Raw genomic sequence first — 25058 nt, forward strand, 5'->3', positions numbered from 1 at the left:
GCCTTATTTGGACCTCTGTAGCTCAAGTTATGGTTGTTTGAGTGCGAAGAGGTCAGGCTTGACAGCTTTACGGTTCCTTCATTTCTTCATGAGTTCTCCCACTTTGTAAAACCATGTTATTTCATTAAATAAATGTGAGTAAAGTTGATAAAATCCCCCAAATTAAGCACAAGATAAACCATAAATTCGGGGTTCATCAAATCTCCCCACACTTAAACCAAGCGTGTCTTCATGCTAAGAATAAAGAAGGATAAGAAAAGGGGTATGAACATTTATTCAATGCAAATAAACTATATGCACCTATCTATATGAATGCAACTAAATGCAAAATGATTCTACTTACTTGGTCAAAAGAAAATCAATCTCTAAGAACACATATGCACATGTAGGGCTAAGTAGTATGATGACTCATGAATCCTACCAATTCAAATATCAAAATGAAGTTCAAATAGACTTGCAAGAAGAAAAGCTCATGAAAGCCGGGAACATGGAATTGAGCATCAAACTCTCACCGGAAGTGTATCCGCTCTAGTCGCTCAAGTGTATAGGGTCAATTCACTCAATTCTCTTCTACTCATGCTTTCCAAGATTTGTTTTTCATCTAACAATCAACAATTATTCAATGCATGCATACATTCATCATGAGGACTTGTTCATAGGTTGTAATGGGGCGAGGGTCAAGGTAGGATGCATATGGTCAAGTGAGCTTGAAATTTGAATCTTTGATTAACCTAAGCTCTCACCAAACACATACAACAACCTATACAATTCTAATACACAACCTAGCTACCCATGATTCCCACTTTTTCACATTCCATATGCATTGATTTTCATTGAACTTTACTTTGGGGCATTTTTGTCCCCTTTTTATTGAATTTTTTTCTTTTTCTATTTTTTTTATATATAAATATATGTTCTTTTTCTTTTTCTTTATCATTTTTTTTCTAAAGTATATACAAACATATCAATGCATATGGTTTTACATATGGTGCATGAATACGTACCCAATTCCCAATATTTTTAACAAAAATAAAATTACACTTTTACCTCAACCAATGTCCCAAGTTTCCCATTCCCAAATGATACACACCCCCACAAGCCTAAGCTAATCAAAAGTCTAAATTAAGGACATTTATTGTTTTTCACTTAGGGTTAGTGATGTGCTAAAATTAAGAACAAAAGGGATTAAATAGGCTCAAATTTGGCTAACAATGGTTGATGAAAGGTAGGCTATTTGAGTAAGTGAGCTAAATGAAATGATGGCCTCAATCATATAAATGGATGAATACATGGAACAATGGACATAAAGAATCAAACAAATCAAATATTACAATCATAGAGAGAGAATAATACACACAAGAATGGAAAATAAGTGGTTATAAGATGTAACCACACAATTGGGCTCAAAACTCACATGCTTGTGTTCTTAGCTCAAAAAACATGTTCCAAAATAAATTCTTCGAGCAAGTTCAACAATTTTTTTTTCAAATTGGTAGGGTGCCCTAAAAACAGTTTTCTTGGAAAAGAAATCATCACCCTAACCAAGTAGTCCTAACATAAAAAGAAATGGTGAAATATGTATAAATTCTAACTAACATGCAACCTATCATGCAATGCAACAACTAACTAACAAAGAAAATCAAGAATTGGTGTTGAAAAAGGAAATTGTTACCCATGGAGATCGGTCGAACGACCTCCCCACACTTAGAAATTTGCACCGTCGTCAGTGCATGCAAAGAAGAGCAAGGTGGACGGGTTGCTACAATTGATGAGCTCCTTCAAAAGGTTGTCCGAGTGAACTTGTTTATTGCCCCTTTAGAAGCTTTTCCATTTCTTTCTTTTGGGAGCCAACCTAAAAGGAAAGAAAAAGAAAGAGAATTAAGCCTACAACAAAGATAGAAAAGCAAGTAGAACATAGGCGGGGGCTATTGCCAAACAAGATTAAGGTTCTCACTACATGTTAGCTACGCATGTGAGTGAGAAAGCAATATATGCAAAGGGCATATCAACTAATACTTGATGCAAGAACAAAGTTAAAGCATGAAGAACACTTAGGAGCATCAAGTTTAATTAGGAATTGACACAAACAAGATTAGTGATAAGCGTGAGAGCATTTGGTCTCATCCTAACTCAATGATAATGAAGTACAAAAACAAAGAATAATGAATTAGGAAGGACTAAAGCACTAATCTTGTATGTGGAACAAATATTACAATTAATGTCAAACAAGTCACAAAACACCAAGATTAACCAAGAAATTCTCAAAAATTGAATATAAGAATCCAACACCATTATTAAAACAAGAACTTAGAAAAGAAAACATGAACAAGCTATAAAAACAAAATTAAAATTCAATGGGAGATAATATTGAAATGCAACATGTAGAAGAAAATGGAAATAAGAAGAATAAAAAGTGGAATTTTGAAAAGAAAAGAAGAAAGGAAAGAAAGTAAGAAAGGAAGAAAGAAGGAAAAAGAAAGAGGAAGAAACTAGAAGGAAAAGAAGAGAAGAAGGGAGAAAGAAAACACGGCAGAACAGGGGAAAAACAGGGCGCGGAGGGCGACACGTACGCGCACAGCATGCGTGCGCGTGGGGGCGCGGGTGGGACAAGCGATGCGTACGCGCATAGCACGCATACGCGCGGATGTGAAGATGGCGACCGACGCGTACGCGTCATGCACGCTTGCGCGTGGGTCGCGAACATGGAGTAGGCACAACTTTGGCACAACTCTCTGGTTTTTGTACCAGGAGTGTGATATGCACCACCGGTGCGCGCGCGCACAGCACGCTTGCGCGCGGATGCTTCCTTTTTTTTTAAGAAGCATAAAAATAGAATTTAACACTCTCCTAACCTATAAACATTATAAAGCAACCACAAATCAAATTTAACAACAAATCTTTCTAGTTTTTGAAACATTTTCAAACATACTAAAAATAAAACTTATACAACAAACCAAATGCAATCTAACAACAAATATTCTAATCAAAGCATGAATGCAACAAACAACCTATCAATAAAAGCAAAATACATAAGAGTATAGAAAATAACAAAAACTACCTACAATGGTAACTCAAATCACTTATTAACCAAGCCTAAAAGAGGTTGGAAAGAGTTTACAATGGTAGGGTGTCTCCCACCTAGCACTTTTAGTTTAAGTCCTTAAGTTGGACATTTGGTGGGGGTCCTTGCTAGGGTGGTTTATACTTGAATTCATCCTTGAATTCCCACCATTGCTTGCATCTCCAATGTCCACCGGGATCCCAAATTAGGCGCACAAGGGCTTCAAGTAAGCTTAGGTAGATGACAAGGCCCCAAGAGTTTTGATTGTTGAAATGAATTCCGGGGTCCCAAACCTTGTTCTTGCACCCATCTTCCCGTTGACTACCATAGTGTTCTTGAATGCATCATTTGTTTTGATCCAAAACTTTCATGCATCGAGTCTTTTTCATGTTTTTCTCTTCCATCATTAAAAATTCAAAAATCAAAAAAATATCTTTCCCTTTTCTTCTCATAAAATTCAAATATTTTTACTTGACTTTTTCAAAAATTTTTAAAATCTAGTTGTTTCTTATGAGTCAAATCAAATTTTCAATTTAAAAATTCTATCTTTTTCAAATCTTTCTCAAAAATCAAATCTTTTTCACTTTTTCTTTTATATTTTCGAAAATTTCAATTTGATTCTCAAAAATCTTTTTCTTATCTTGTTCATAATTTCAAAATCTTTACTAACAATTAATGTGATTGATTCAAAAAATTTTAAGTTTGTTACTTGCCTATTAAGAAAGGTTCAATCTTTAAATTTTAAATTCGTATCTTTTTATTTCTTGTTAGTCAAGTAATCAAATTTAATTTTCAAAATCAAATATCTTAAAATTTCTTTTTCAAATCTTTTTCAAAATAAGTTTCAATCACATCTTTTTCAAAATTAATTTCAAAATCTTTTCTAAACTCTTATCTTTTTAAAATTGATTTTCAAATCCTTTTCAAACTAATCTTATCTTGTTTTATTCTTATCTTTTTCAAAACTACCTAACTAATTTTCTCTCTCTAATTTTCAAAAATCACCTTCCTCTTTTTCAAAATTCCTTTTTAATTAACTAATTATTTTAAATTTTAATTTTAATTTTATTTCTTTTCTTATTTTCGAATTCTAACTTTAATTTTAAATTAAAAACAAAAATATTTTTATTTTATTTTATTTAATTTTTGAATTCTCTTATCTCTCATCCCCTTCTATTTATTTATTTATCTACTAATACCCCTCTTTCACTCAAAACTTCGAACCAACTCCTCTCCCTGTGTTTGGATTCTTATCTTTTTCTTTTGCTACTCTTCTCTTCTTATACTTACATAAGGAATCTCTATACTGTGACATAGAGGATTTCATATTTTCTTTTGTGTTCTCTTCTTTTTCATATGAACAGGAACAAGGATAAGAACATTCTTGTTGAAGCTGATCCTGAACCTGAAAGGACTCTGAAGAGGAAGCTAAGGGAAGCTAAAGCACAACTCTCTGGAGAAAATCTGACTGAAAATTTCAAAAAAGAAGGAGACATGGCCAAAAATAATAACAATGCAAGAAAGATGCTTGGTAACTTTACTGCACCAAATTCCAACTTACATGGAAGAAGCATCTCAATCCCTACCATTGGAGCAAACAATTTTAAGCTAAAGCCTCAACTAGTTTCTCTGATGCAACAGAATTGCAAGTTTCATGGACTTCCATTAGAAGATCTTTTTCAGTTCTTAACTGAGTTCTTGCAGATCTGTGATACTGTTAAGACCAATGGGGTTGACTCCGAGGTCTACAGGCTTATGCTTTTCCCATTTGCTGTAAGAGACAGAGCTAGAATATGGTTGGACTCTCAACCTAAAGATAGCCTGAACTCTTGGGATAAGCTGGTCACAGATTTCTTAGCCAAGTTCTTTCCTCCTCAAAAGCTTAACAAGCTTAGAGTGGATGTTTAAACCTTCAGACAAAAAGAAGGTGAATCCCTCTATGAAGCTTGGGAGAGATACAAAGAACTGACCAAAAAGTGTCCTTCTAACATGCTTTCAGAATGGACCATCCTGGATATATTCTATGATGGTCTGTCTGAACTATCAAAGATGTCATTGGACCATTCTTGTAGGTGGATCCATTCACCTAAAGAAAACACCTGCAGAAGCTCAAGAACTCATTGATATGGTTACAAATCACCAGTTCATGTACACTTCTGAAAGGAATCCTGTGAGTAATGGGATTCCTCAGAGGAAGGGAGTTTTTGAAATTGATACTCTAAATGCCATATTGGCTCAGAATAAAATATTGACTCAACAAGTCAATATGATTTCTCAGAGTCTGAATGGATTGCAAGCTGCATCCAATAGTACTCAAGAGGCATCTTCTGAAGAAGAAGCTTATGATCCTGAGAATCCTGCAATAGCGGAGGTGAATTACATGGGGGAACCCTATGGGAATACCTATAATCCCTCATGGAGAAATCATCCAAATTTCTCATGGAAGGATCAACAAAAGCCTCAACAAGGCTTTAATAATGGTGGAAGAAACAGGTTTAGCAATAGCAAGCCTTTTCCATCATCCACTCAGCAACAGACAGAGAATTCTGAGCAGAATCCATCTAGCTTAGCAAATATAGTCTCTGATCTATCTAAGGCCACTCTAAGTTTCATGAATGAAACAAGGTCCTCCATTAGAAATTTGGAGGCACAAGTGGTCCAACTGAGTAAAAGAGTTACTGAAACTCCTCCTAGTACTCTCCCAAGCAATACAGAAGAGAATCCAAAAAGAGAGTGCAAGGCCTGATAAACCACTATTTTATGGTTTATCTTGTGCTCAATTGAGTGGATTTTATCAACTCTTTACCCACTTATTCATAATATTTGCATGGTTTTATATTTCCTTCCTGATTTTGTGCTTTGATTGAAAACATGTTTCTTTGGACTTATATTTGCTAATATTAATCCTCTCTTATTACCATTAGATGCCTTGATATGTGTGTTAAGTGTTTTTAGAGATTATAGGGCAGGAATGGCTCAGAGGATGGAAAGGAAGCATGCAAAAGTGGAAGGAATACAAGAAGTTGGAGAAATTGCTAAGCTGTCCAGCCTGACCTCTTCGCACTCAAACGGCTATAACTTTAGCTATAGAGGTCCAAACAACGCGGTTATAGTTGCGTTGGAAAGCTAACGTCCGGGGCTTTGATTTGAAATATAATATGCCATAGTTGCTCTGACGCTAGGCGACGCGACCGCATGCTCCATGCGGCCGCGTCGCAGTGACGGGATTCAGCATATTTGAATTCTTCTCCAGCGAATTCTAGGCTATTTTTGACCCAGTTTGCGGCCCAGAAAACATAGATTAGAGGCTATAAAGTGGGGGAATGCATCGATACATAAAAGGCTCTCATATTTACAATTTTAGGAGTAGATGTAGTTTTTAGAGAGAGAGATTCTCTCCTCTCTCTTAGGATTAGGATTTAGGATTTCTCTTAGTTTTAAGAGTGACTCTCAATCCCAGGTTTTTTATTTTTATTTATTTTCTCAACTTAATTTATGAACATCTATGCCAAATTTAATTTCTTTTGTTAATGCAATTCGAGGTATTTTCAGATTTAAGATTGCTTTGCTTATATTGATGCTTTTAATTTAATTTAGATATTTTTCTCCCTTTTGGCTTTGGTCAAGTGATTGGTAGTACTTGAGTTATCAAACTCAGCAAGTGATTGAAATTGGCAGATTTTGCTTTAGCTAGGATTGCTCTAACACTAGTCTCTCCACAGGAGTTGACTAGGACTTGAGAATCAAGCTAATCAGTCCACTTAACCTTCCTTTGTTTAATAAAGGCTGACCAAGTGGGATTAAAACCCAATTCTCTTCACACTTGACAAGGATAACTAGGATAGGAATTCCAATTCTTATACCTTGCCAAGAGATTTTATTATTATTATTTTATTTTACTTGTCATATAACATATTCCCTCCTTACTTCCAAAACCCCAATTTACAAACTCATAACCAATAATAAGAACATACCTCCCTGCAATTCCTTGAGAAGACGACCTGAGGTTTGAATACTCGGTTATCAATTTCAAAGGGGTTTGTTACTTGTGACAACCAAAACGTTTGTACGAAGGGATTTCTGTCAGTTTAGAGACTATATCTACAACGCGACTGTTTTTATGAAAATCTTTACTGGCAAAAATCCTAACGTCAAGGCCATTACCTTACTTGGTGTGGCCGAACCCATAGAGGAGGAGGAGGACGTGAATCCTGGTGAGGAAGACCTCCTGGGATGTTCAGTGACCAGTAAGGAGTTTCCCTTTGAGGAACCAAAGGAATCTGAGGCTCATCTAGAGACGATAGAGATTCCATTGAACCTCCTTTTGCCCTTCATGAGCTCTAATGAGTATTCTTCCTCTGAAGAGGATGAAGATATTACTGAAGAGCAAGTTGCTAAATACCTTGGTGCAATCATGAAGCTGAATGCCAAATTATTCGGTAATGAGACTTGGGAAGATGAACCTCCCTTGCTCACCAATGAACTGAATGCATTGGATAGGCAGAAATTACCTCAAAAGAAACAGAATCCTGGTAAATTCCTAATTCCCTGTAACATAGATACCATGACCTTTGAGAAGGCTCTGTGTGACCTGGGGTCAGGAATAAACTTAATGCCACTCTCTGTAATGGAGAAACTTGGGATCTTTGAGGTGCAAGCTGCTAGAATCTCATTAGAGATGGTAGACAACTCAAGAAAATAGGCTTATGGACAAGTAGAGGACGTGTTAGTAAAGGTTGAAGGCCTTTACATCCCTGCTGATTTCATAATCCTAGACACTGAGAAGGATGAGGATGAATCCATCATCATTGGGAGACCCTTCCTAGCCACAGCAAGAGCTGTGATTGATGTGGACAGAGGAGAATTGGTTCCTCAACTGAATGAGGACAACCTTGTGTTTAAAACTCAAGGATCTCCTTTTGTAACCATGGAGAGTAAGCATGAAAAGCTTCTCTCACTGCAGAGTCAACCAAAGCCCCCATAGTCAAACTCTAAGTTTGGTGTTGAACCCCCACATTCAAACTCTAAGTTTGGTGTTGGGAGGTTCCAACAATGCTCTAAATATTTGTGAGGCTCCATGAGAGCTCACTGTCAAGCTATTGACATTAAAGAAGTGCTTGTTGGGAGGCAACCCAATGTTATTTAATTATATCTATTTTATTTTTATTTTATGTTTTTTTAGGTTGATGATCATGTGGAGTCACAAAAACTACTGACAAATCAAAAACTGAATGAAAAACAGCATTAAAAATAGCTCACCCTGGAGGAAGAACTTACTAGCGTTTAAACGCTAGTAAGAAGCATCAAACTGGTGTTTAACGCCAGAAAGAAGCATCAAGATGGCGTTAAACGCCAGAAACAAGCACCAGACTGGCGTTTAACGCCAGAACAGAGCATGGAAGTGGCGTTAAACGCCAGAAAAAGGCTACATTTGGGCGTTTAACGCTAAAAACAAGCAGCAAACTGGCGTTTAACTCCAGTCATGCATGCTAAGGGAGTTTTACATGCCTAATTGGAGCAGGGATGTTAAGTCCTTAACCCCACTAGATCTGTGGACCCCACAGGATCCCCACCTTTTCTTCTCTCCTCTTCATACCTTTTCATAACCCTCTTCCCCAAATACCCTTCACCAATCACCTCCATTACTCCTCCAAAACCATCATACAACCCACCTACACCCACCCACTCAAATTCAAACCATCACTCCCTCCTTTTCACACATCATAACCACCTAAAACCCCCCTTGGCCGAACCACTCACACCTCTCCATCTTATCCATTTTCTTCTTCTTCTACTCCCTCTTCTCTTTTTTTGCTCGAGGACGAGCAAACCTTCTAAGTTTGGTGTGGTAAAAGCATTGCTTTTTGTTTTTCCATAACAATTTATGGCACCTAAGGCCGGAGAAACCTCTAGAAAGAGGAAAGGAAAGACAAAAGCTTCCACCTCCGAGTCATGGGAGATGGAGAGATCCACCTCAAGGGTCCATAGCTCAGTAGTACAGCATTTGACTGCACAACAAGAGAGCCCAGTCATGGACCTCAACAAGAGCATGAGGAATTCCCTCACCAAGAAATCCCTGAGATGCCTCAAGGGATGCACTTCCCTCCACAAAACTATTGGGAACAAATCAACACTTCCCTAGGAGAATTAAGCTCCAACATGGGACAACTAAGGATGGAGTACCAAGAGCACTCCATCATCCTCCATGAGATTAGAGAAGATCAAAGAGCTATGAGGGAGGAGCAACAAAGACAAGGAAGAGATCTAGAGGAGCTTAAGAACACCATTGGTTCTTCAAGAAGAGGAAGACGTCACCCTCACTAAGGTGGACCCGTTCCTTAATCTCCTTGTTCTTATTTCTCTGTTTTTCGTTTACTATGCTTTATGTTTATTTATGTTTGTGTCTTATTACATGATCACTAGTGTCTAAGTGTCTATGTCTTAAAGTTATGAATGTCCTATGAATCCATCACCTTTCTTAAATGAAAAATGTTTTAATTACGAAAGAACAAGAAGTATATGAATTTCAAATTCATCCTTGAAATTAGTTTAATTATTTTGATGTGGTGACAATACTTTTTGTTTTCTAAATGAATGCTTGAACAGTGCATATATCTTTTGATATTGTTGTTTATGAATGTTAAATATGTTGGCTCTTGAAAGAATAATGAAAAGGAGAAATGTTATTGATAATCTGAAAAATCATAAAAATGATTCTTGAAGCAAGAAAAAGCAGTGAATCCAAAAGCTTGCGAAAAAAAAAAGAAGAAAAGAAAAATGGCGAAAGAAAAAAGAGAAAAAGAAAAAGCAAGAAGAAAAAGCCAAAAGCTCTTTAAACCAAAAGGCAAGAGCAAAAAGCCAATAGCCCTTAAAACCAAAAGGCAAGGGTAATAAAAAGGATCCAAGGTTTTGAGCATCAGTGGATAGGTGATGCACGGAAAACTTGTCTCACAACAAATCTCCCTTCGGCAAGTGTACCGAATTTGTCGTCAAGTAAAAACTCACAATAGAGTGAGGTCGAATCCCACAGGGATTGATTGATCAAGCAACTTTAATTAGAAGAATGTTCTAGTTGAGCGAATCCAGAATTTTGGTTGAGAGTTGCAGAAAGTAAAATGGCGGAAATGTAAATAACAGAAAAGTAAATGCTAGGATTAAAGGATTGGAAGTAAATGACTGAAAATAAATTGCAGAATTGTAAATGGGAATGGGGGATTTGCTCATAAAAGTAAATGGCAGAAATTAAAGAGAATGGGTAAGATCAGAGATGGGGAGTTCATTGGGCTTAGGAGATGTTGCAATTCTCCGGATCAAGTTCATTTTCATCTCTTCCTCAATCAATGCACTCATTGATCTCCTTGGCAATCTTAAGTGATTGAATTACAATTTCTTGCAATTCAATCTCTCAAATCTTGATCAATAGCCAATTCCTTGGTCAACTGCTCATGAGAAGACATGAAGTATGGTCACTGATTATACCACATGCATTCCCAAATCAAGTATTGAGAGGGTTATAGTCACATACCCATCCAAACCCAATTTGGTCCAGCATGAGAAAGCATTTCTAGCTTGATCTCTTCATTCCTCTTTCAAGGTTCAAAAGAGATCCAAGTTTGAATAGCTTCTCTTCCAAGATAACTACTCAATTGGATGAAGATCGAAAGCTTTCAAGTAAAATCAAGAGAAAAGATAGAAGAAGAATAATGAAAATTAGTATTGATCCATCAAATTACAACAGAGCTCCCTAACCCAATGAAAGGGGTTTAGTTGTTCATAGCTCTAAAAAATGAAAACAAAGATGGAGAATACATCATAAAACTAGAAAATGCAGAGAAAGTAAAATACAGAGAGTAGTTCTCCTCTTCCAGCCTCCTCAAACTCTCTTTTACAATTCAAAGCTACTCCTATATATACTACTCTTCTCAGCTTCTAGTTTGCTCTTCAAGTCTTGGGCCTTTGGATCTTGAGTTTGAAGTAGTTCTTTTCTGCATTTAGGCTTGGCTTTACTTGCAGAGAGAAAGTGTTAAGTGGGCAGAGACTTCAGCTCAGGGCGTAAGGGGTGTTAATCATTTAGTGAAAGTATAAGTTCGGGAACGTTAGTGACACTTAACATTTTCAATAACGTTCCAATGTACCCCTTTGCCTCACGTTAGATCCCACGTTAACTAGGTTAACGTGGCTTCTAACGTGGCCTTGCCAACCTTCGAGAACGTTAGTGACACTCAACATTGTCACTAACGTTCTAGTGTGCCCCTTTTTGCTTCACGTTAAAGCCCAGGTTAACTAGGTTAACGTGGCTTCTAACGTGGCCTTGCCAACCTTCGAGAACGTTAGTGACACTCAACATTGTCACTAACGTTCCAATGTGCCCCTAGATCTCACGTTAAAGTCCACGTTAACTAGGTTAACGTGGCTTCTAACGTGGCCATTCTTAGCCATCCCAACATTAGTGACAATGTTGAGTGTCATAAACGTTGGCTCATCATTCATTCCTCATCGTTAGCTTCCACGTTAACTAAGTTAACGTGGAAGTTAACGTGGCTCCTTGGGAGGTTGTGTGGTTGCTTCCAACGTTAGTGACAATGTTGAGTGTCACTAACGTTGTCGACAACTCTCACTTCTTACGTTAGCTCCCACGTTAACTGGTGCACGAAATGTGAATCGCACTTTTCACAACTCGTACCACTAACCAGCAAGTGCACTGGGTCGTCCAAGTAATACCTTACGTGAGTAAGGGTCGAATTCCACGAAGATTGTTGGTTTGAAGCAATCTATGGTTATCTTGCAATTCTTAGTCAGGAAGTCAATTGTATTTATCAGTTGAATTGCGAATAAACAAGAGAGCATGGGTTAAAGGTTACTTGTTATGCAGTAATGGAGAATATGTTGGAGTTTTGGAGATGCTTAGTCTTCTGAATCTCTGCTTTCCTCTGTCTTCTGATTCACGCACGCACGTCCTTCTATGGCAAGCTGTGTGTTGGGGCATCACCTTTGTCAATGGTTACATCCCCTCCTCTTGTGAAAATGGTCCAAATGCTCTGTCACAGCACGGCTAATCATCTGAGGTTCCCGATCATGCTGGAATAGGATTCACCCTCCTTTTGCGTCTGTCACTACGCCCAGCACTCGCGAGTTTGAAGCTCGTCACAGTCATTCAATCCCTTAATCCTACTCGGAATACCACAGACAAGGTTTAGACTTTCCGGATTCTCATGAATGCCGCCATCAATCTAGCTTATACCACGGAGATTCTGATTAAGGAATCTAAGAGATATTCATTCAATCTGATGTAGAACGGAGGTTATTGTCAGACACACATTCATGAATTGAGGAAGGTGATGAGTGTCACTGATCATCACCTTCTCCATAGTTAGGCGCGAATGGATATCTTAGATAGGAACACGCATGTTTGAATGGAAACAGAAATACTTGCATTAATTCATCGAGACACAGCAGAGCTCCTCACCCCCAACAATGGAGTTTAGAGACTCATGCCATCAAAGAGTACAAAGTTCAGATCTAAAATGTCATGAGATACAAAATAAGTCTCTAAAAGTTGTTTAAATACTAAACTAGTAGCCTAGGTTTACAAAAAATGAGTAAACTATGATGGGTGGTGCAGAGATCCACTTCTGGGGCCCACTTGGTGTGTGCTGGGGCAGAGACTTAAACAATTCACGTGCATAAGGCTGTTTTGGGCATTCAACGCCAGGTTTGGATCCATTTCTGGCGTTGAACTCCAACTTTTAATCCTTTTCTGGCGCTGGACGCCAGAATTGGGCAGAGAACTGGCGTTGAACGCTATTTTATGTCATCTATCCTTGAGCAAAGTATAGACTATTATATATTGCTGGAAAGCCCTGGATGTATACTTTCCAACTCACATAGAAGCACTCCATTTTGAGTTCTGTAGCTCCAGAAAATCCACTTTGAGTGCAGAGAGGTCAGAATCCAACAGCATCAGCAGTCCTTTTTCAGCCTGAATCAGATTTTTGCTCAGCTCCCTCAATTTCAGCCAGAAAAATACCTAAAATTACAAAAAAACACACAACTCATAGTAAAGTCTAGAAATATGAATTTTTTCCTAAAAACTAAAGGAAACAAACTAAAAACTCATTAAAACATACTAAAAACTATATGAAATTAACCCCAAAAAGCGTATAAAATATCCGCTCATCACAACACCAAACTTAAACTGTTGCTTGTCCTCAAGCAACTAGACAAATAAAATAGAAGACTAATAGGTTGAGAAGCAATAATATCTTAGAGTTTTTGAGTGAAGCTCAGATTCTAATTAGATGAGCGGGACTAGTAGCTTTTTGCTTCCGAACAGTTTTGGCATCTCACTTTATCCATTGAAGCTCAGAGTGATTGGCATCTATAGGAACTTAGAATTCAGATAGTGTTATTGATTCTCCTATTTCAGTATGATGATTCTTGAACACAGCTATTTCATGAGTCTTGGCCGTGGCCCTAAGCACTTTGTTTTCCAGTGTCACCACCGGATACATAAATGCCACAGACACATAATTTGGTGAACCTTTTAGATTGTGACTCAGCTTTGCTAAAGTCCCCAATTAGAGGTGTCCAGAGTTCTTAAGCACACTCTTCTTTCTGCTTTGGACCTTGACTTTAACCGCTCAGTCTCAAGTTTTCACTTGACACCTTCACGCCACAAGCACATGGTTAGGGACAACTTGGTTTAGCCGCTTAGGCCAGGATTTTATTCCCTCAGGCCCTCCTATCCACTGATGCTCAAAGCCTTGGGATCCTTTTTATTACCCTTGCCTTTTGGTTTTAAGGGCTATTGGCTTTTTTTTTTTGCTGCTTTTTCTTGCTTCAAGAATCATTTTTATGATTTTTCAGATTATCAATAACATGTCTCATGTTCATCATTCTTTCAAGAGCCAACATATTTAACAGTCTTAAACAACAAATTCAAAATACATATGCACTGTTCAAGCATTCATTCAGAAGATAGAAAGTATTGCCACCACATGTAACTAATTAGAATTTCTCTTATTAAAACTCGAAATTTCATTGCCTCTTATTCAAAAGATCTACTATTTTATTCATGTTTGCTGATGATGAGAAAAATAGACTATGGCTTAATTGGAGATAAAATCAAAATAGATACTAATTACAACTATATGACTCCTAAGGTGAACTTCTCTAATGACACTATCACAGAGTTAAAGCAGAAATTGGAATTTAACAACCTTTGTTCTGGGAAATGGGTGTTCCTCTGATCCGTGGGGTGCTTGATTCTTCAAGAGATAACTTCTGGCGCTTCAATTCCCTTAAGTCACGCCCTTGCTCCTCTTGTTCTTTAAACATATAGGTCAGCATTTGACTGTGTTCCTTCTGTTCTTTTATTATTTGCTCCATAGCTTCCCGTATCTTGGTGACAGACGTCTCAAGATACTCCAGTATTCAGATTGAGGGATTTCTGGGAGAAATTCCTGTGTTTTCTTCTTGGTGGGATCATCCTGTGCTTGTTGTCTTTCCATTGATGCTTTGGTGATTGGTTTCTCAACTGAGATATACTCAGTTATTCCCATCCTTACCCCGGCGTCCTTGCAGAGCAGAGAAATCACGCTTGGATAAGCCAACTTGGCCTCTTTAGAATTTTTGTTAGCAATTTTGTAGAATTCAGCTGAGATCAGCTGATGAACTTCCACTTCTTTTTCCATCATGATGCAATGGATCATCACTGCTCTTTTAACTGTGACTTCAGAACGGTTGCTAGTAGGCAACAGAGAATGCCCAATGAAGTCCAGCCATCCTCTGGCGACTGGTTTGAGATCCTCTCTCTTGAGTTGATTTGGGACACCCTTTGTGTTGGTGGTCCACCTGGCTCCAGGGATACATATGTCCTCTAGAATCTTATCCAGGCCCTTGTCTGTTTTCATCATTCTCCTGTTGAAGGAGTCTGGATCATCTTTCAGCTGAGGTAGCTTTAAGGTCTCTCTGATCTTATCAGGGATGGTATGAACAATATTTCCTCTGACCATGGTCCGATATTCATAGAAAGCAGTTCCAGATAGTTTTTGCTTGTCAGTCTGCCACATATTAGCATAAAACTCCTGGACAATATTCCTTCCTACTTTCGTTTCAGGATTAGCTAGGACTTCCCAGTTCCTAATTCGAATTTGCTCTTGGATCTCTGGATATTCATCTTCTTTCAGATCGAATCTAACTTCCGGGATCACTGATCTCAGACCCATTATTTTGTTATAATGGTCTGAATGTTCTTTAGATAAGAACTTCTCTTGATTCCAAAGTGGTTTTGGAACACTCTCTTTCTTGCCTCTTGGAGTGGGTTGTTTTCCTTTAGGAGCCATGATCTTAGTGATCGCAGATAAACACACCAAACTTAGAGGTTTGCTTGTCCTCAAGCAAAAGAAAAGAAAGGAAAGGGATAGAAGGAGAGCTAGGTGCAATTGTTGATGGAAGGGGAGGGAGGGTGGGTTTTCGAAAAAAAAGAGATAAAGATATGATAAAAAAGATTGATTTGGAAAAGATAAGATAGAAGATATGATAAGAGAAGATTTTTGAAAAAGATAGATCTAGATTTTATTTTTTTGAAAAAGATAAATTGGAGATTTTGAAAAAGATATTGATGAGTTGAAAAGGTAGATTTGTTTTTAAAAAGATTTGAAAAGAGTTGGATTGAATTTGCAAAGAGGGTTTGTGCTTATGGATTAAGATATATTTGATATTTTTAAGGTAGGGTTTTTAGAAATTAGGGATTTTAGAAATCAGGGTTCTTAACATGTTTATGCAAGAAATCATTAATTGAAGTAAGAAAATTAAGATTGGAATGAAAAAATATGAAGAAAAATGAATTTGCCTCCTCCCCATCATCCTGGCGTTTGAACGCCCAAACACTGCCTGTTTTGGGCGTTCAACGCCCAAATGCTGTTCTCCTGGGCATTCAACGCCCAGTTGTTTCCCTTTTCTGGCGTTGAACGCCAGATTGCTATCCTTACTGGCGTTCAGCGCCCACTGGCTGCCCCTTTTGGACGCTGAACGCCCAAAATGGGCTTTTACTGGCATTCTCTTGCCAGTGAGCTTTTTTTCTCTGTTTTGTGTGCAGATTCCTTCTGTAACCCTGTGAACTTATGCAATTGATTCTTTACCTTGTTATCGATGAACTCTATATAAACAAATAAAAATAAAAATAGAAATGGGGCAAAATGCTTGGAGGATTGATGCCCCATGGCTGGGTTGCCTCCCAGCAAGCGCTTCTTTATTGTCTTTAGCTGGACCTTGCTGAGCTTTTAGTCTAGCTTCAGCCTTGAGCACTCTTGCTCAACGTTGCCTTCAAGATAATGCTTGATTCTTTGTCCATTGACAATGAACCTCTTATCGGAATCAATATCTTGAAGCTCCACATAACCATATAGTGATACACTTGTAATCACGTATGGTCCCCTCCACCGGGATTTTAATTTCCCGGGGAATAGCCTGAGTCTAGAGTTGAACAGCAGAACCTTCTGTCCTGGCTCAAAGATTCTAGACGACAGCTTTCTGTCATGCCACTTTTTTTATTTCTCTTTATAAAGCTTGGCATTTTCGAAAGCTGTGAATCTGAATTCCTCTAGCTCATTTAGCTGGAGCAATCTTTTTTCTCCTGCTAATTTGGCATCAAAGTTTAGGAATCTGGTTGCCCAGTAGGCTTTATGTTCCAGTTCCACGGGCAGGTGACATGCCTTACCATACACAAGTTGGTATGGAGAGGTCCCTATAGGGGTCTTGAATGCTGTTCTGTAAGCCCACAGAGCATCATCCAAGCTCCGTGCCCAATCCTTTCTACGGGTACTAACTGTCCGTTCTAGTATTCTCTTTAATTCTCTGTTAGAGACTTCAGCTTGCCCATTAGTTTGTGGATGATATGGAGTAGCCACCTTATGGCGAATTCCATACCGAACCATGGCAGAGTAAAGCTGTTTATTGCAGAAGTGAGTGCCCCCATCACTGATTAGTACTCTAGGAATACCAAACCTGCTAAAGATATGTTTCTGGAGGAACTTCAGCACTGTTTTAGTATCATTGGTGGGTGTGGCAATGGCCTCAACCCATTTTGATACATAGTCAACTGCTACCAGGATATAAGTGTTTGAGTATGATGGTGGGAAAGGTCCCATGAAGTCAATTCCCCATACATCAAACAACTCAAGTTCCAAGATTCCTTGTTGAGGCATGGCGTAACCATGAGGCAGATTACCAGCTCTCTGGCAACTGTCACAGTTACGTACAAACTCTCGGGAATTTTTATAGAGTGTGGGCCAATAGAAGCCACATTGGAGGACCTTGGTGGCTGTTCACTCACCTCCGAAATGGCCTCCATATTGAGATCCATGGCAATGCCATAGGATCCTCTGTGCTTCTTCTCCAGGCACACACCTACAGATTATTCCGTTTGCACATCTCTTAAAGAGATAGGGTTCATCCCACAAGTAGTACTTTGCATCAGTAATTAATTTCTTCTTTTGTATCCTGTTGTATTCCTTGGGTATGAACCTTGCAGCTTTATAGTTTGCAATATCGGCAAACCATGGTGTTTCCTGAATGGCAAATAAATGCTCATCCGGAAAGGTCTCAGAGATCTCAGGAGAGGGAAGGGGCGTCCCTTCTACTGGCTCTATCCGGGATAGATGATCAGCCACTTGGTTCTCTGTCCCTTTTCTGTCTCTTATTTCTATATCAAACTCTTGCAGAAGCAACACCCATCTGATGAGCCTGGGTTTTGAATCCTGCTTTCTGAGTAGATATTTAAGAGCAGCATGATCAGTATACACAATCACTTTTGATCCTACTAAGTATGATCTGAACTTGTCAATGCCGTAAACCACTGCAAGTAATTCTTTTTCTGTGGTTGTGTAATTTTTCTGGGCATCATTTAGAATGCGACTAGTGTAATAAATGACGTGCAGAAGCTTGTCATGCCTCTGTCCCAATACTGCACCAATGGCGTGATCACTGGCATCACACATTAGCTCAAATGGTAATGTCCAGTCTGGTGCAGAAATAACTGGTGCTGTGACCAGCTTAGCTTTCAGCGTTTCAAACGCCTGCAGGCACTCTGTGTCAAACACAAATGGCATGTCAGCAGCTAGCAGATTTCTTAGAGGTTTTGCGATTTTTGAAAAATCCTTTATAAACCTCCTATAGAATCCTGCGTGCCGCAGAAAGCTTCTGATTGCCTTAACATTGGCAGGTGGTGGTAATTTTTCAATTACCTCTATTTTTGCTTGATCCACCTCTATTCCCTTGTTTGAGATTTTATGCCCAAGAACAATCCCTTCAGTCACCATGAAGTGACATTTTTCCCAGTTTAAAACTAGGTTGGTCTCTTGGCATCTTTTCAGAACAAGTTTCAGGTGATCAAGACAGGAGCTGAATGAGTCTCCATATACTGAGAAGTCATCCATGAAGACTTCCAAAAAATTTTCCACCATATCAGAGAAAATAGAGAGCATGCATCTCTGGAAGGTTGCAGGCGCATTACACAGCCCAAATGGCATCCTTCTATAAGCAAACACCTCAGATGGGCATGTGAATGCTGTTTTCTCTTGATCTTGAGGATCTACTGCAATCTGGTCATAGCCTGAGTAGCTGTCCAAAAAGTAGTAATAATCATGACCTGCTAGTCTTTCTAGCATCTGGTCTATGAATGGTAAAGGAAAATGATCCTTTCTGGTGGCTGTATTGAGCCTTCTGTAGTCAATACACATGCGCCACCCTGTAACTGTTCTTGTAGGAACCAGTTCATTTTTTCATTATGAATCACTGTCATGCCTCCCTTTTTTGGGACGACTTAGACAGGGCTCACCCAGGGGCTATCAGAAATAGGATAAATAATCCCAGCCTCTAGTAGTTTGGTGACCTCTTTTTGCACCACTTCTTTCATGGCTGGATTTAGCCGCCTCTGTGTTTGAACCACTGGTTTAACGTTATCCTCCAATAAGATTTTGTGCATGCATCTAGCTGGCCTTATGCCCTTAAGGTCACCTATGGACCACCCAAGAGCTGTCTTGTGTGTCTTTAGCACTTGAATAAGTGCTTCCTCTTCCTGTGAATTTAAGGCAGAGCTTATGATCACTGGAAAAGTGTCACCTTCTCCCAGAAATGCATATTTCAAGGATGGTGGTAATGGCTTGAGCTCGGGTTTAGGAGGTTTTTCTTCTCCCAGAAGAATTTTCAGAGGCTCTTTCATGTCCTTTGACTCTTCTAAATCAGGCTGAGCATCTTTAAAGATGTTTTCCAACTCTGATTCGAGACTCTCAGCCATGTTGATCTCTTCTACCAAAGAGTCAATAAGATCAACTTTCATGCAGTCTTTTGATGTGTCAGGATGCTGCATGGCTTTGACAGCGTTCAACTTAAACTCATCATCATTGACTCTCAGCGTTATTTCCCCCTGTTGGACGTCAATGAGGGATCGTCCAGTTGCTAGGAAGGGTCTTCCTAGAATGAGAGTAGCACTCTTGTGCTCCTCCATTTCCAGCACAACAAAGTCAGTGGGAAAGGCGAATGGCCCAACTCTGACAATCATGTCTTCAATCACGCCTGATGGGTATTTAGTGGAGCCATCAGCAAGTTGGAGACATATCCGGGTTGGTTTAACTTCTTCAGTTAAGCCAAGCTTTTTGATAGTGGATGTAGGTATTAGGTTGATGCTTGCCCCAAGATCACATAAAGCTGTCTTGGTGCATTGACCTTCTAATATGCATGGTATCAGAAAACTCCCAGGGTCTTTGAGCTTCTCAGGAAAGCTTTTCAGAATGACAGCACTGCATTCTTCAGTGAAGAGAACTCTTTCTGTTTCTCTCCAATCCTTTTTATGACTCAAGATCTCTTTCATGAACTTGGCATAAGAAGGTATTTGCTCAAGTGCTTCTGCAAATGGAATCTTTATTTCAAGAGTCCTGAGATAATCTGCAAAGCGAGCAAATTGCTTATCCTGCTCCTCTTTCCGGAGTTTTTGAGGATAAGGTATCTTGGCTTTATATTCTTCAAGCTTAGTTGCTGCAGGTTTATTGCCTACAGAAGTGGTTGAAGAAGCCTTTTTAGAGGGGTTGCTTTCAGTATTTGTGTGTGTCTGATCCCTCACTGGCAATTGAGTGCTAGAGTTAGAGACTGGAGTGACGTTAGATGCCAACTCCTTGTCTGTTCCTGGCGTCTGAACGCCAGAACTGTGCCCATTTTGGGCATTTAGCGCCAGATCTTGCTCATTTTGGGCGTTCAACGCCAGATCCTTGCCTATTTCTGGCGTTGAACGCCAGTCCTGCCTTGTTTCTGGCGTTGAACGCCAGTCTTGAGCATGGTCTGGGCGTTCAGCGCTAGCCTTCCACCAAATTTCTGGCGTTTTAGTTCCAAAATTACTTTTCCTGGGCTCTTACTGTACTCAGGTGAATTTTGGGTGGTTTGCTCATTTCTTAGCTTTTTGTTGCCTTGAGGTGGGGTATTTAATGTTTTTCCACTTCTTAGTTGAACTGCTTGGCATTCTTCTGTTATTTGCCTTGACAGCTGCTGCTTTGTTTGCTTAAACTGTTCGTCCATATGTATATTAGCCATCCTTGTCTCTTGTAGTCTATCTTTGAATTCGGCTAACTGCTTTGTTAGAAAGTCCAATTGCTGATTGAATTCAGCAGCTTGTTTTACAGGACTGAGTTCAGCAGTTGCTGTTTTAACCACTTCTTTCATGGAAGGGTCACTGCTTAGGTACAGATGCTGATTCCTGGCAACTGTATCAATGAGCTCTTGAGCTTCTTCAATTGTCTTTCTCATGTGGATAGATTCACCAGCTGAGTAATCCAAAGACATCTGAGCTCCTTCTGCAAGCCCATAATAGAAGATGTCTAACTGAACCCACTCTGAAAACATTTCAGAGGGGCATTTTCATAGCATCTCTCTGTATCTCTCTCAGGCATCATAAAGAGATTCATTATCTCCTTGTTTGAAGCCTTGGATGTCTAGCCTTAGCTGTGTCATCCGTTTTGGGGGAAAGTATTGATTCAGGAATTTTTCTGTTAGCTGTTTCCATGTCCTTATGCTGGCCTTAGGTTGGTTACTCAACCACCTCTTAGCTTGATCTTTTACAGCAAATGGAAACAGTAATAGTCTGTAGACATCTTGACCTATTTCTTTATCATGTACTGTGTCAGCAATCTGTAGAAACTGTGCTAGAAACTCTGTAGGTTCTTCCTGTGGAAGACCGGAATACTGGTAACTTTGCTGCACCATGATAATGAGCTGAGGATTCAACTCAAAGCTACTGACTCCAATGGAGGGTATGCAGATGCTACTCCCATATGAAGCAGTAGAGGGGTTAGAATATGACCCCAGAGTCCTCCTGGACTGTTCATTTCCACTTAGATCCATGATGGAGAAAGGGAGATGATGTCAAGTAAAAATTTTATTTTTATTTATTTATTTATTTCGAAGATAAAATAAATTAAAATAGAATAAATAAAAATAGGTGAAGATTTTCGGAAAAAAAAAAAGAAAAGAGAGAGAAAGTGGTAAGGAAGTTTTGAAAAAGATATGATTTGGAAAAGATTTTAAATTTTGAAAAAAAATCTGAATTTTTAAAAATAATTTTCGAAAATTGTTTTAAAATTAGAGGTAAAATATATTTTTGAATTTAGTGAGGAAAGAGAAAAACAATAAAATAGCACAAGATTTAAAATTTTTAGATCTAATGCTCCTTGTTTTCGAAAATTTTGGAGGGAAAACACCAAGGAACACCAAACTTAAAATTTTAAGATCAAAACACAAGGAAAACTCAAGAACACTTTGAAGACTCACAAGAACACAAGAACATAAAGAAGGGACACCAAACTTAAAATTTTCGAAAACCCAAGGGAAATCAACTAGAAAACACCAAACTTAAAGTTTGGCACAAAATTTAATAGAGAAAATATTATTTTTGAAAAAGATTTTAAAAAGAGTGTACCAAACTGCCACAGATTTAGACCAACGCTCTAGCCAATTGAGCAGTAAATGTAACACTTGTTTTGAAGAAGGATATTTTTAACTAAGAACAATAATAAGAGACTCTAAACCAAAAAGAAAAATTTTCCTAATCTAAGCAACAAAATAAACCATCAGTTGTTCAAACACGAACAATCCCCGGCAACGGCGCCAAAAACTTGGTGCACGAAATGTGAATCGCACTTTTCACAACTCGTACCACTAACCAGCAAGTACACTGGGTCGTCCAAGTAATACCTTACGTGAGTAAGGGTCGAATCCCATGGAGATTGTTGGTTTGAAGCAATCTATGGTTATCTTGCAATTCTTAGTCAGGAAGTCAATTGTATTTATCAGTTGAATTGCGAATAAACAAGAGAGCATGGGTTAAAGGTTACTTGTTATGTAGTAATGGAGAATATGTTGGAGTTTTGGAGATGCTTAGTCTTCTGAATCTCTGCTTTCCTTTGTCTTCTGATTCACGCACGCACGTCCTTCTATGGCAAGCTGTGTGTTGGGGCATCACCTTTGTCAATGGTTACATCCCCTCCTCTTGTGAAAATGGTCCAAATGCTCTGTCACAGCACGACTAATCATCTGAGGTTCCTGATCATGCTGGAATAGGATTCACCCTCTTTTGGCCCCTAAATCGCATAGTGCTCTGTCGAACATATTTTCACCTATGGCACAAGGTATATGAAAACTTCCTGGGTCTCTTCTTTTTGTAGGCAACTCAGGTTGAATAAGGGCACTGCATTCCTTGTTCATCACTATAGTCTGCCCTCCCTTGAGTGAGCTTTTCCTGGGAAGAAGTTCCTTCATATATTTGATGAATGCAGACATTTGTTGAATTGCCTTGATGAATGGTATGTTCACATGCAAAGATGCAAACAAGTCTAGGAACCTTGAGTATATTCTTTTTCCCATAGCACCTTTGAGCAGTTGAGGGAATGGTGCATAGAGCTTCAGCAGTTCTTGTTGTGAGATTTCTGGTTCTTTGTGATCTCTGTCCTCCTCCTTTGTTGAGTTGTCTTCAGGTTGTTTGCACATTTTGCCTTGCTTGTCTTCAATCTCTTGATCACTTGTAGTGACCATTTTGCAATCTTCCCATCTTACTTTCTTTGCTTCTCCCTTGGGGTTTTTCTCAGTGTCACTTGGGAAGCTATCAGTAGGTTTGGGAATCCTCTCAGCTAAGTATCCCACCTGGAATTCCAGCTTCCTAATGGTTTCTCCCTGGTTCTTAATATTGGCTCGCACCTCCTCTTTGAACACCTTATTTTCTTGAATCTCTTGGCTTATTCCTTCAAGTAAGGCTTCAATCTTAGAGAGCCTGTCATCAATTGATGAGTGGTTCGGAGCAGATGTGCTGTATTGGTTTTGATAAGTATGTGGAGAAGTGTTGTTGTGGGGGTGTTGAGATGTCCTCTGGGTGAATTGTTGATGAGCTACATTGTTATTGGAGTTGTAACGTCTCTGGTCTTGGTTTTGATCTTGCTCACTTCCCCACCCAAAGTTCGGGTGATTTCTCCATCCAGGGTTGTAAGTCTTGGAGTATGGATCATAGTTTTTCCTTGGTGAATTCCCAATGTAGTTGGCTTGCTCCTGACTCCTTTCTGCTTCTTGGTTTAATCCTTCTTGTGTTGTTGATGAAGTGGAGATTGCTGCTACTTGGTTCATCTCCATCTTTTTGGTGAGGTCAGCCAGCTGCTGGGTAATGAGCTTGTTTTGGGCCAACAGAGCGTCTACATTGTTTAGCTCCATCACTCCTCTTGTGTTCCCTCTTTCGGAAGCATAGAAGTAGTTGTTTTCTGCTACTGTTTCAATAACATCTATGGCTTACTCAATGGTCTTCTTCTTGTTCAAGGACCCTCCAGATGAATGGTCTACTGCCTTCTTTGACTCATAAGAGAGGCCTTCATAGAAAATGTGCAGCTGGACCCATTCGTTGAACATGTCAGGTGGACACCTCCTTGTAAAGTCTTTGAACCTCTCCCATGCTTCATACAAAGTCTCACCATCCTGTTGCCTGAAGGTTTGGACCTCAGCTTTCAGCCTATTGATTCGTTGAGGAGGGTAGAATCTTGCTAAAAATTTGTTCATCACATCCTCCCAAGTTGTCAAGCTCTCCCTTGGGAAGGATTCCAGCCACTTGGCTGCCTTGTCTCTAAGTGAGAAGGGAAATAAGAGTAATCTATAGGCGTCAGGATGAACACCATTAGATTTCACTGTGTCACATATTCTCAGGAAGGTGGTCAAATGTTGGTTGGGATCTTCTTGAACACCTCCTCCAAACGAACAGTTGTTCTGAACAAGGGTGATGAGCTGTGGTTTAAGTTCAAAGTTGTTGGCATGGATTGTTGGTTTTTGGATGCTACTTCCACAATTGCCTGGGTTTGGATTAATGTAAGAGCCCAAAACTCTTCTATCCTCCCCAGCATGATTTGTTCCACCTCCTCTGCATGGTTGTGAGTCTCTTCTTCATGATGATTTTCCATGTTTTCTTCCATGTTTGGTTCAAAGTATTCCTCAAACTGTTCCTCTTCTTCTTCAGCACCAACTACTCGTTTTCCTTTTGCCTCCCTCCTTAGTCTAAGGAAGGTTCTCTCTGGTTCAGAATCAAAGGAAGTCGAAGCCCCGCTTCTTCTCCCTGTCATACAACCAACAAGTACAAGCAGAGAATATAGGTGCAGACAGTATTTGTGTCAGAATTGATGTTAGTTGTGGGTGATGCAATATATCAAACAGTTAGTGGGTTAGCAAACAGAATTGAAAATAACAAAGAAAAACAAAAGAGTAGAGGGAGAAGGGAAGAAGTTTAACTAAAACAAAAAGTAAATCAATCAAACAGAAAATGAAATACACAAAATAAAATGCTCAATCTAGTGATCTTCCAATCTAATCATTGTTGATGCACAATCAATCCCCGGCAACGGCGCCATAAACTTGATGCACGGAAAACTTGTCTCTCAACAAATCTCCCTTTGGCAAGTGTACCGAAGTTGTCGTCAAGTAAAAA

General features: G+C 39.1%; 2 non-coding genes across 2 annotated transcripts; one reads left to right on the plus strand and one right to left on the minus strand.

Moving 5' to 3' along the window:
- Nucleotides 1-4948: 4948 nt before the first annotated feature.
- LOC148555687 (small nucleolar RNA R71) lies at nt 4949-5056 on the minus strand. The gene has a single exon (XR_015886429.1). It is a non-coding gene; the product is annotated as a small nucleolar RNA R71 (small nucleolar RNA).
- Nucleotides 5057-23993: 18937 nt separating this feature from the next.
- LOC148555688 (small nucleolar RNA R71) lies at nt 23994-24097 on the plus strand. The gene has a single exon (XR_015886637.1). It is a non-coding gene; the product is annotated as a small nucleolar RNA R71 (small nucleolar RNA).
- The last annotated feature ends 961 nt before the right edge of the window (nt 24098-25058 follow it).

The sequence above is a fragment of the Arachis ipaensis genome, chromosome B6, assembly GCF_059453495.1.
Source record: "Arachis ipaensis isolate K30076 ecotype BB chromosome B6, ASM5945349v1, whole genome shotgun sequence".
NCBI lineage: Eukaryota > Viridiplantae > Streptophyta > Magnoliopsida > Fabales > Fabaceae > Arachis > Arachis ipaensis.